The sequence below is a fragment of the Sander lucioperca genome, chromosome 5, assembly GCF_008315115.2.
Source record: "Sander lucioperca isolate FBNREF2018 chromosome 5, SLUC_FBN_1.2, whole genome shotgun sequence".
NCBI classification, from domain to species: Eukaryota; Metazoa; Chordata; class Actinopteri; order Perciformes; family Percidae; genus Sander; species Sander lucioperca.
In genome coordinates, this window is record NC_050177.1 from 29,595,197 (window position 1) to 29,608,254 (window position 13,058).

Sequence of the window (13,058 nt, forward strand, 5' to 3'; positions counted from 1 at the left end):
TTCAGAAATGCCTCTCTGCTGCTCCTCTGGTCTTCATCCTCACCCTCCCTTTGACTCTCTGAGCATTCTGGGTAATCTGGTCTCAAAACCTTCTGGATCTTCTTCAGCTCATTCTTCACAAAAGTGACGATGTTCTCCTCCAGCAACTGGAACACATTATATGAATGACACAATCAAACTGAAATCATGGAAGCAAACATCAGATCCATGTTTAACAGACTGACAATCCACTAGTCTGAAAATTGCAGCATGGAGTTATTTGTGAACAGAATATATGTAAAACTAGTTGTACATGTACAGACCATAAATATGGAGTCCAGGTGTGTTTGATGCGGCTGGGCAGACTGACCACTGGGAACCTCTGAGCTCTCCTGGTCCACTCTGTGGAGGAATCAGGAAGAATTAGCTCACATCATGTCTGTCCACACAGGGACAAACACAACGTAAAGGTCCTGTGACTTAAAATGTTGATTACAACATTGAATCGGATGGTTTCCCCTGACATTAAGGTGTTGGTGGTACTCCTGACCCCACCGTGAATCAATAGAAAGAACTAAGAAGTAAACAAGGGCTACAACATGGTTGGCCTAATGGACTCCTAAAGCAGCAGACTGGTCTGAGTGAGGAAGACTGCTCTCTTTGCCCGGTCAGCTCCCAGATGACGTCATGTTCTGCTGTGTGTTCGGAAATGGTGAACATATGGGTGCCTGGGTGGCCTAGTGGTATGGCCATCCATATATAGAGGCTCAGTGCTCGACGCGGAGGTCGTGGGTTTGATTCTGACCTGCGACACTTTCCTGTATGTCACCCCCCCTCTCCTTTCATGTCTAAGCTGTCACTAATAAAGACCTAAATACCAAATAATAAGAGGTGAATTAGCAGCTCACAGCAACTTAATACGATCAAGTTTCTGATGGAAATGATGCCTATGAGAAATACTTCTAAAATACTATATGTATGAATCTCATTATATGTTACTGATAACTTACTTTCCGTTAGATGGATGTCTTTGTTTAAATTCAACAAAAAGCTCTTTTGACCGGTCGCTCTTGAAGGACAAACAGCTGGGTCCAGGTTCAGGTTCAGGAGACTCTGGTCTCTGCTGCTGGATCCTGAAACAAACACGGATAAATGTGCATATAAAAAAAATCTTTTAACAGACAACTATTTTATATTTCAAATATTAGTAATGTTTGTCAGTTTTAACTTCCATCAGTAGATAGTCTAAAGAAAAATAGGAAGCAGCATTGAATACTACTGATAAGAACTGATACTTATACCAAATATAATAATACAACAGGCTATATACATCATTATTAACAACTGAATGCTAATAACAACTTACTTTTTGTCAGAATCACGTTTAAAATCCAAAACAAAATCCTTTGACAAGTCGCTCTTAAAGGACACACAGCTGGGTTCAGGATCAGGTTCAGGTTCAGCAAGGTCTGGTCTCTGTTGGGTCCTGATAGAAAAACACATTTATTGAGGGTCATGTTCAGTAGTCTCTTATAGCAAGGCCTTCCTTCACAGCTCTGTGGAGGAAGGTCTGACTAGTCCACACAGCATTCCTGAATGCAAGAACAACGTGCTCTGGTTTATTAGCATTTCTTTGAACCAATCACAATCATCGTGGGCGGTGCTAAGCACCAGACGGAGCCACGGTGCCTCTGCTAAATAGTCTCAGGAAGGAACTTGTTTTGGTGGAACATGTGTAGGTTCAAAAGTAGTTGTAGTCGTGCAACAGAAATCTCAGATTGGACAGATAGTCTAGCTAGCTGTCTGGATTTACCCTGCAGAGATCTGAGGAGCAGTTAACCATAGTCCTCAGAAATTCACCAGAGTTTAGAACACCAACACAGAGACAGAGGAAGGGGATTGACATCTGGCTGAAGACGAGGTACATCCAGCGGAATTTCCGGCGGCAACGGAGCAATCCCAGAAATGAAAGTTGTGGATATAGACCAGTGTTTCTCAACGGGGCTGGTACCGCCCCCCAGGGGGGCGTTCAGAAGATGACGGGGCTGGAAGCAATATTTTGGAAAGGGGGGCATTGAGGTGCTCTTGGGTGGCGTTTGTTTGAAAGCTAGTTTAAACCAAAGATCCACAATAAAAATACATGTTTACACTTTAAACTACTTGCAAAAAACAGTGGTCTGCAAAATTAAAACCTGCCGGTTCACAGCACTGCAACTGGATCATAACTCTTCTGTGCTTCTGTCAGCTTTGTTTGGCGCAGCTCCGTGCTGCCTTCATGGAAACGGGACGTCAGAGCATCATCTTAAATGAGCTCTGTACTTCAGCGTGAAGCTGCGTTCAGATAACAAAAAAAAAGCAATCGCCGCAGAGTGATGCGACGTCTTGTTGTGTTCTTTAACCCCCCAACGTAGGACAAGTACACTTTATATTTCATAGTAACAGTTTTTTGTCAGATCGTTTATAGAACACATTTCCTACTGCACCTGAAAGCAGCTTCATTTCACGGAGAAAGAGAGAAAGAAACGAGACGAGCGAGCGTTATCGACTGTGCTTTGTTGTTTGGCAAACATTTAGCTGTTCCACAAACTCCCGGGCAGTTCAGGGCTTGTGTTTGGTGTTTTAGAACTTTCTTGTGGAAGCGATAGAGGCAGTGATGTCACTGTTTACTGTATGGGATTCTCACACCGCCTCAAAATTCAGCGTGATGTGGGGCTGAGTTTCTCCAAATGTTTTTTTTTGCTATTTAGCCTACTCACAAGACAGGCAATAGCAAACATGTACTCTTCTAAGCATCAAAAAAGGGCTCTCACTAACTTTAAAAGGTTGTAAACTTATTTCCATTCGGCAGTAAATCCTTCTGCTTTTACCCCTTTATAAGTGCAGCTTGTTTTCCGTTGGAACAATTCGATTATAGATTTAGATTTGAATGAAATATAGATTTGAATGTTGAATTGCTAGCTGTTTCTGTTTGGCTACTGTTGTGTGTTGAGTGTTTGTAATACCTAATTAAAGTTTGAATGTTACATATCTAGTCGTTCTGATTGGCTGCTGTTACCTAATTTAAATTGAATGTCAAATGGTTGCCTTTTTTAAACACCTGTAGATATAATTTCTATTCACATAGTTTATTTGATACCTGGGAAACTAATAAATATGTTGTTTGTCATTCAATGATATGAATTTTTGATTATTTTTGATAACAATAGTAACAACAGTAAAAAGGCCTAATATTAGGGCGTAATCATTAATATTCGGGGCAATTAGCCTACATCTTATTTGATAGGGGGCGGTTAGGGACCTGTACAATGGATAGGGGGGCGCTGGCACAAAAAAGGTTGAGAACCACTGATATAGACTAAATCTTTTGTAACAAATGTTTTGTTTATTAGAAGAAAAAAGAAACAGATGTTCACAGAGATCTACATCACAAAGGGAGGGACTGCAGAGGTCAATGATGAACATGACATTAAAGTGTTGGTGGTACTCCTGACCCCACCGTGAATCAACATGGTTGGCCTAATGGACTCCTAAAGCAGCAGACTGGTCTGAATGAGGAAGACTGCTCTCTTTGCCCGGTCAGCTCCCAGATGACGTCATGTTCTGCTGTGTGATTACAAATGGTGAATATATGGGTGCCTGGGTGGCCTAGTGGTAGAGCCATCCATATATAGAGGCTCAGTGCTCGACGCGGAGGTCGTGGGTTTGATTCTGACCTGCGACACTTTCCTGTATGTCACCCCCCCTCTCCTTTCATGTCTAAGCTGTCACTAATAAAGACCTAAATACCAAATAATAAGAGGTGAATTAGCAGCTCACAGCAACTTAATACGATCAAGTTTCTGATGGAAATGATGCCTATGAGAAATACTTCTAAAATACTATATGTATGAATCTCATTATATGTTACTGATAACTTACTTTCCGTTAGATGGATGTCTTTGTTTAAATTTAACAAAAAGCTCTTTTGACCGGTCGCTCTTGAAGGACAAACAGCTGGGTCCAGGTTCAGGTTCAGGTTCAGGAGACTCTGGTCTCTGCTGCTGGATCCTGAAACAAACACGGATAAATGTGCATATGAAAAAAATCTTTTAACAGACAACTATTTTATACTTCAAATATAATAATGTTTGTCAGTTTTAACTTCCATCAGTAGATAGTCTAAAGAAAAATAGGAAGCAGCATTGAATACTACTGATAAGAACTGATACTTATACCAAATATAATAATACAACAGGCGATATACATCATTATTAACAACTGAATGCTAATAACAACTTACTTTTTGTCAGAATCACATTTAAAATCCAAAACAAAATCCTTTGACAAGTCGCTCTTAAAGGACACACAGCTGGGTTCAGGTTCAGGATCAGGTTCAGGTTCAGCAAGGTCTGGTCTCTGTTGGGTCCTGATAGAAAAACACATTTATTGAGGGTCATGTTCAGTAGTCTCTTATAGCCAGACCTTCCTCCACAGCTCTGTGGAGGAAGGGATTGAGTTCCACTCTCTTGACCCTCTGATGGACCAGGCTGACTGACTAAAAGAACTTTTCCGCAGCGGAATAACACAGTCTCCTCTTGAGGATCCCCTTGTGACTCGTGCAGTATCTGATCTTCTGTTAATATAGGCTCCAAGTGGCGGTGGAGCTAGGTTGTGAGTGACTTTATATATCAGACATACGTTTACATATTTCATTAGGTCTTCCCAGCTTAAAAGCTGGTACTTCTTCAAAATTAAGCAGTGATGGAAACACTTAGTTTTTTTATCTAAAGTTTTTATGGCTTGTTTGTATAGTGATTGAAGTGGTTTCAGTGTGCTGTTGTTGGCCTGGGACCAAAGCTCTCCACTTGTGATCTGATCACTCAGATCAGATTTTAATACCAGGTGAAAACAGGGCCATAGATATCCCAGAGTGCACCTGGACGACACTGCTGGAAACACAGAGACCCTCTACAAGAAGACTACACACCCAATGAGACAACACTACTTCTAGTTTGTTGGAGGTTTTACAACAACTCACATCATTCTTCGGCTCTTTTTTTCAATATGTTCCTCCCCTTCCGTCTGTCTTCGCCTCTTCCTTCTACTCTCCTCCATTTTAATTGGCCTGTCCCTTACAGGTCGCTTTCTTTTTTAAAGTAGTGGTGTCTCCATGGACCGGACACTCTTCATGGACACACAGCTGGGTTCAGGTCCAGGTCCAGCAGGGTCTGGTCTCTGATGGGTCCTGTTAGAAAGAGAGGAAGACCACTTTTTAATCTCCAGAACCAGAAGCTGCTGGAGAAACTAGAAGCTATCAAGCAGAAAATAAAGTCTGAATCTCTTCACTGAATGATTTCTGCTCTCTGCTCATCCTGCTCTGTCATTCATTATCTTTCTGGGAGAACAGGAACATTGGAAAGAGACCAATGACTAATGTGTTGTAAAAATATCAAACAGCAACTTACAGTTTCTCCAAACATTCCAAAGAGTTGATGAAGAGTTGATGAAGAAGAGTTGATGAAGAAGAGGGTCACTCTCCGACTGGAGAGAAATCTCTGACAGGTGAGCTGTTCCCTGGAATGAGTCCCAGCTCCACCTGTCAGGAAGCAGACAGGAAGGGCTGCAACAGGAGCAGATTTTCACAATAAAATGACATCTGGACTAATAGAGCCAAGACTGAGAATCAATCTCACTTTTCTGTCCTGTCAGTGTTTGTACTAGGTTTTGTGGAAGACTGAGGTGCAAATATGTGTGTCTTAAACGTTTGAAAAGCTAGATCAGATGATAAACACTCAGAAAGATTAAAGACCAAACTTAATGACATGAAGACACTCCTCCTCCTCCACACATCACTACAACAGTAACAGAGGCATTTAGGTCACTACATTTTATTCTGAAAGGTTCCAGAGGAAACAGTAGAGTCCTGTTGTGTCTGACTTTACGCTGGTGGAGAAGACAGTGTGTTTTCTGACAGCAGGAGAAAGGCTCGGACCCCCCCCCCATCTTCAAACTCAGCTGCAGCCTCACGGTTGTGACAGACAGACGTATAAACACCTGGCAAAGGATTTAAAACCTCCTCTGTAGTAGTTCATGTTACAACATGGAGATTTATCTTCAACACAAGAGTCGTCCAAACTTTCTCAGGAAATAAGAAGAGAAGTAGAAACATTATATTTAACTTTACAGAGCCAGAAACTAACCCTGAAGAGACCAAAGACTAACGTGGTGTTAAAGTACCAAACAGATACTTACAGTTTCTTCAAACAGTCCAAAATGTCGACGTAGAAGAACTCAGGTGAGTTGTTACCTGATGAGTCACAGCTCCACCTGTCAGGAAGCAGATTTTCACAATAAGAGCTTTGTTTCTTCCCTCTGTGTGACTGTGGTTGTTGTTGTCAGTGACTGCTGTGTTGGTGCTCCATTACTGACTGAAAGATTTAAAGACTGTAGACACAAACTAGTTCAAAGAAGGTGAAGTCTGCACAACAGCTTAATGCTCCGGAAAAATCCTTCAATAGTGCAAAGAAGGCCCACAACATCTGGGCCACACGTTGGCCTTCCTCAGGTGTATTTGATTGCAGTGACCCATGACCCTTATCTGTTTTCATCATGTCACATGGTCAGAGGTCATGTGATATGGGAAAAATAAACATACATTGAAATACTATTCAGATTGGGCAATTAAGAAGACAAAGTAATGACCTCACTGTTTGTCTTTCCAATGAATGCACAAAGTTGTTTCAGACTAACAGACTCATGAATACAATTCTAATTCCTAGCACAACAATTTAAGATGGCTACACATTTTTCAAAAGGTGACGTGAATAAATTATGACACAATATTTACAAAATAGATCTTAAACAGCAGTTAAGATGACAAGAAACTGGCCTCACTGCACACTACAGACACCTAAAGGGTCTCAGATTAACTTTTTTAGTGTCTAAAATAGTTACAATTTGGTGCAAAACACAACGTGGAACAGTTGAGACCCTTTTTCACATTTCTTATGTCTCTATTGGCAGATTACAAGACTCTTACAGCTCAGCTTTTTTGACATATTTTGTCCGATATTTTAGCCCAAAGTCCGGAAATGATGACTGCATTTCATTGGACAATTCTGTTGATAATGACAATAAAGCTGAACCTTGAACCTTGTAGCAGGAACATTAGAGACACACACACACACACACACACACACACACACACACACACACACACACACACACACACACACACACACAGACAGACAGACAGACAGACAGACAGACAGACAGACAGACACACACACACACACACACACACACACACACACACACACACACACAGACACAGACACACACACACACACACACACACACACACACAGACACAGACACAGACACACACACAGACACAGACACACACACACACACACACACACACACAGACACACACACACACACACACACACCTTGACCCTTGTATCAGAACCATGAGAGTTGTGTGTGTCTCTCTTTATGATGGAGACGACCGTTTCTTTTCTTCAGGACTGGACTCTACTAATAACATGGTATTTAATAACTACTCTCCCCCAAAACCAGTTTTTCCATTTGCTTTCACACTGGTTCATGTTACAACATGGAGATTAATCTTCAACACAAGAGTCCTGAACACTTTCTCAGGAAATAAGAAGAGAAGTAGAAACATTATATTTAACATTACAGAGCCAGAAACTAACCCTGAAGAGACCAAAGACTAACGTGGTGTTAAAGTACCAAACAGCAACTTACAGTTTCTTCAAACAGTCAGAAGAGTTGATGAAGAAGAACTCAGGTGAGTTGTTTCCTGATGAGTCACAGCTCCACCTGACAGGAAGCAGATTTTCACAATAAGAGCTTTGTTTCTTCTCTCTGTGTAACTGTGGTTGTTGTTGTCAGTGTGTGTTTGTTCTTCCTTCGTCCCATGAACGCAACACGAGGAACTTTCCACACGACGAGTTCCAACATGTTTAAAATGTGATGAACAAACTTTATCGTTAAACAGACTCAGTGACGCAGTGGAAGAAGTACTCCAAACTATTAATACTACACGGTGAAGTAATACTCTGTCCAACGTCCTGCTCTGTGACTAAATGTACTTGATGTAGAAGTAGCAGTGAGAGAGCTGATTCTCTGGAACATTACATCATGTTTTACTGCTGATTCAGACTTTGTGTGTAAACTGTGAATGTGCAGAGTAACACGCTGTCAGATAAATGGAGGACAATAACAAGAGGAGCCACTTCTTAGAAACCTCCGTAAGCTGCTGAGAGGCTGAGTCAGGGAACAATCACCACTTGTATAACGCACAGTTTGAATAATTCAGTTCCACTCCGTGATTTGCGTTTACAGATTTATTTTCCACTTGAAAATAGAAAAAAACTAAAACAACATAATCTAGTAGCATGAAAAATGGCCTACTGTATGAACGTGGATGTGGTGAATTGTTCACCTTTGAGTTTTCTGTGAAACTTGCTGTCAACAGAAAATGTAGATCCCAAACTTGCCCCTCTCTCAAGCCTCCACCATGCAGGGGCAGAGATGTATCAATAGATGATGATTATTGTGATTAAAGCAAGTATTGAGACATGTTACCAGGGGCGTCGGACTGGCGGGAATAAGGGGACTGAGTACCCAGGGCCCTCAGGTAAGGAGGGCCCAAAAAGATGTTAGGCCCATAGAAAATGCCTTTCTACAGGGCCCAGAATTTTCTGCTACGGCCCTGCATGTTACTGCAGTAAAAGTACTACTAGCACAGTGTGAAGTTCCAGCAGCTGGCTGAGCAGTTAACTAACGTGGAGAGAAAACAGACAGACTCTCTTTTCTCTGTTCTCTGGACGTTAACAGAGAAAACCTCAGCAGAGAACTCCACATTACAGACAGCACATTGAGGGCTGGGAGCCAAAGGGGCATCACTGCATTTCATCATTTAACAGGAGAGACAGAACTAACCGGTTTCTAGCTGAACTCAGGCAGCTTGGTCAGGAGGAGGAAGAGGACAGAAAGAATCCTGGAGAACCAGAAACACCCTGACTAAAGAGATCAGAGGAGCCAAGAGGAGCTACACTGAAAAGATGCAGAACAAGTTTTCAGCCAACAAGGCTGCGTCAGAGCAGACAGGCCTGCAGGACATCAGCTGCCTGATAATAACTGGATGGATTATCATAGAGTGGGCGTGTCTGTGAAGAGAAGGCTCGGCCCAGAGAAAGTGATTCTTAGTATTAAAGTAAAATTTAGCGTTGCTCAGAACTGTGAGTCAGTAGGCATGACATGTGGAGAACAACATCCCTATCCCCTGTCAATGTATACATTCAGTTAGTTAGCTCACTGGTTAATTTCCATATATTTCCATATAAGTATAGGAATGTGAGTGTGTAACCGTCACTTCATTATAATATTGAGTGTGTGTGTGTGTGTGTGTGTGTGTGTGTGTGTAATAGACTTGGAATACACAGAAAGTTTAGCATGAGCACCAAATAAGTCCAGGAAATTTACAATATGCATTACTGAACCATACAATGATGTGAAACGGGACGGGTTGAAGAATTAGAGTGTCAAACTGGAGTCAGATCTTCCTCTGGCCTTTGGGCCAGTATTTTACCTGAATTTTCTACAGTATTCAGACATGTTACTGCAGTAAAAGTACTAATAGCACAGAGTGAAGTTCCAGCAGCTGGCTGAGCAGATAACTAACGTGGAGAGAAAACAGACAGACTCTCTGCTCCCTGAACTCAACACAATATGAAAATGAAAAAGTGAAGACTAACGTACTGGACTGCTCTGACTGGAGGGTTTCTCACGCTGCAGCTCCACCTGGAAGACCTCTGGGACACCCAGACATCTTATCGTGTCTGTCGACTGAAACCTTCGTCTCTGACAGCAAAACAACAAACCTGTTACAGCTTCATCAGGAGGAGGAGGAGGAGGAGGAGGAGGAAGAAGAGGAGGAGGAGGAGGAGGAAGAGGAGGAGGAGGAGGAGGAGACAGAAAGAATCCTGTAGAACCAGAAACACTGTGCCAACAGAGATCAGAGGAGCAGTAACTCTTCATAACAACCAGCAGTGATAAACAGGAAATTAAACTTCAGTTAAAAGTTATTTTAACTGTTAACAAACAACGACATGATGATTTATAATGTTACTGATTATTGGTAATGTTGTCATCTGTTATATTGCTGTATGAAGACTGCTGTTCATATTGTTGTTAGAAGTTTGATGAATATATTATGGCAGTTGTTGAGATAATTAGAAAAGGCTGATAACATTTTAAATGTGTTTTAAATGAAGTCTGTTACTAAGGGCAACACATACAGTGCTTTTCATTCAATTCATTTTGTTTTAATTCTTTAACAATAACGATCATGTTTGTTCCTCTTCCATGTGCATTGTATTTGGCATTCTTAGCACACAAGTTGTGTTGTCCAGTAAACTGGGACTATAATTTAAAGAACATATCCTAATTGTACAATCCTCCCAAATTATAGTCTTAGTTCACTGGACCAGTAACTATCTAGTGATGGAGGCTACTGTACATTCATGTAACAACAGGGGGAGGACACCTCGTTGGTTTTTGACCTTATATTTAGCTGGGGGGGGAATAACTGATGAATATACTCTGTTCCTTTATGTTTACAGTGTGCATGGAATTTATCACTTAATTATCTTCATAGTTTCTAGATTTTAGAGTCAAATTTATTCAGTGTCTTTATTTTCTATGTACATATATAATTGGGAGCAAGGCATATACCGTATTTCCTCAAATAAAAACCGGTAGTCAATTAAAAGCCGGGCCTCTGATAGTGGCCGGGGGCGTGGTCAACACGGACAAATAAAGGCCGGTCTCAAATTAAGGCCGGGGAAAAAATAGTGTGGATAATCTCCTAAATGCCTTTCATATAATATTAAGTCTAAATAAAATTCAAGTTCATTGTAATGTACATTTCTACCAATTTCATTTAACAGATTCAACAATATATTCATGCTTTTTTCCACACTTTGTTTTTCTGGATTATTGTCCAACCGGTATTTTAGTCAATGCGGCTGTATGTGTTACTCAGCCAAGTGTAGTTTGCAGTAACGTACAGGTGCCAATAGATGGCAGTAGCTACATTGGATGTAACACGGGTCTCATTTAGTGCTAGCAGAGAAAGACGGACTCTGGTGCTATTGACGGACTTTTCAACAACAAAACGAAAAGAGTTTTAAAGTATGCGGAGGAAAACTCGGGTGAAAAAGCTGCGAGACGTTTCGACATTGACCCCAGGAGAATCCGATAGTGGAAGAAACAGAAGGACGAGCTGACAAGATTAGCCGACTAAAGCAGAGCACAGCTAGCTAGCTGGAGGTGGGAGGAAAGAAGTTAGCCTGGAGCTAGAAACAAAGCTAGCTAGCTACCGTCTGTAACGTTAATCACATACTGGTGTGCTGCAAACCAGCAACTACTGTATGTTCTTATTGTAATATACCAGCAATACTGTAGTACCTGTATTTGAAATAAATACCCGGTACATTTACTGGGTGGTATTATATGGTGATATTTTTGCAAATGTTTCTTAAAAAATGAATGATCTCTATCCACTGGAACGCGTGTCAGATAATAGCGGACAGACTGAATGATATATCTAAAAATATACATTTATGAACTACTGCTCTTAACTGAGACCATTCAATGAGTCACTGTCATTTGCAAAAACAAACAGTTGTACACTTTGCATTAAAAGCGAGCAGTGGAAGTTAATATGACTTAGGAAATTTATATGTTAGCCCATGAGAGAGAGAGAGAGGAACAGAGTGAACGAGATATTTACGCATCATATTCTAGTGTTGTAGAAAATGGATCTTTCTCCTGAGTAACATTATCTTCTGCTTACTTTTAAGGCAAAGAGTACAACTGTTAATTTGTTAAATGATTAGTAGCCTAATCCTTGAATGGAATGATTATGACGGCTCCAGTTCAGAGCAGTGGTCAGTTAATGTATATATTTAGGCTGCTTACTCATTCAGTCGGTCCGTGATCGTCTGCTACACTTTCTCTCACTGTTTCATTACAGCGGCCGTGTTTCTTTTCTTTTTATACAAATAATGTGTTTCACGTCATCATACTTCCACAAGAAGCTGCTGCTCACTCTGTATAAAGTATGAACAATGCGTATTCTCCATTTTAGCATCAGGAAATCTGTGATCGACCTCGCGGTCTTTTGAGGAAAGTCGTGGACGCGCATCTACCTGAATTACTTCAGCCTGACTAGACCTAGTCTCTCCTCCTCAGTCTGACTAGACCTAGTCTCTCCTCCTCATCCTGACTAGACCTAGTCTCTCCTCCTCAGCCTGACTAGACCTAGTCTCTCCTCCTCAGCCTGACTAGACCTAGTCTCTCCTCCTCAGCCTGACTAGACCTAGTCTCTCCTCCTCAGCCTGACTAGACCTAGTCTCTCCTCCTCAGCCTGACTAGACCTAGTCTCTCCTCCTCAGCCTGACTAGACCTTCGTGAAACTCACCACGCCAGGATGCTCAGATCAGACCAGGTCAAGCCTCGCTTTATCAGTTATCCTGGATTTATATATTCTGCTTTTGTGAAACAGGCCCCTGGCAAAGTATTTAAAACCTCCTCTGTAGTAGTTCATGTTACAACATGGAGATTAATCTTCAACACAAGAGTCGTCCAAACTTTCTCAGGAAATAAGAAGTGAAGTAGAAACATTATATTTAACTTTACAGAGCCAGAAACTAACCCTGAAGAGACCAAAGACTAACGTGTTGTTAAAGTAACAAACAGCAACTTACAGTTTCTTCAAACAGTCAGAAGAGTTGATGAAGAAGAACTCAGGTGAGTTGTTTCCTGATGAGTCACAGCTCCACCTGACAGGAAGCAGATTTTCACAATAAGAGCTTTGTTTCTTCTCTCTGTGTAACTGTGGTTGTTGTTGTCAGTGTGTGTTTGTTCTTCCTTTGTCCCGTGAATGCAACACGAGGAACTTTCCACACGTCTACGGAGGTTACACACACACACACACACACACACACACACACACAGACACACACACACACACACACACACACACACACACACACACACACACACAC

General features: G+C 41.4%; 1 protein-coding gene and 1 long non-coding RNA gene across 2 annotated transcripts in view; both read right to left on the reverse strand.

Moving 5' to 3' along the window:
• The window catches only part of LOC116034886 (NLR family CARD domain-containing protein 3-like), a 972,843-nt gene that overhangs the window by 509,570 nt on the left and 450,215 nt on the right, over positions 1-13,058 (reverse strand). The window lies entirely within an intron of this gene.
• Positions 1,035-8,840, reverse strand: LOC118495165. Its single transcript, XR_004897491.1, has 3 exons — positions 8,831-8,840; positions 1,664-1,673; positions 1,035-1,105 (listed from the first exon to the last, which is right to left on the reverse strand). It is a non-coding gene; the product is annotated as an uncharacterized LOC118495165 (long non-coding RNA).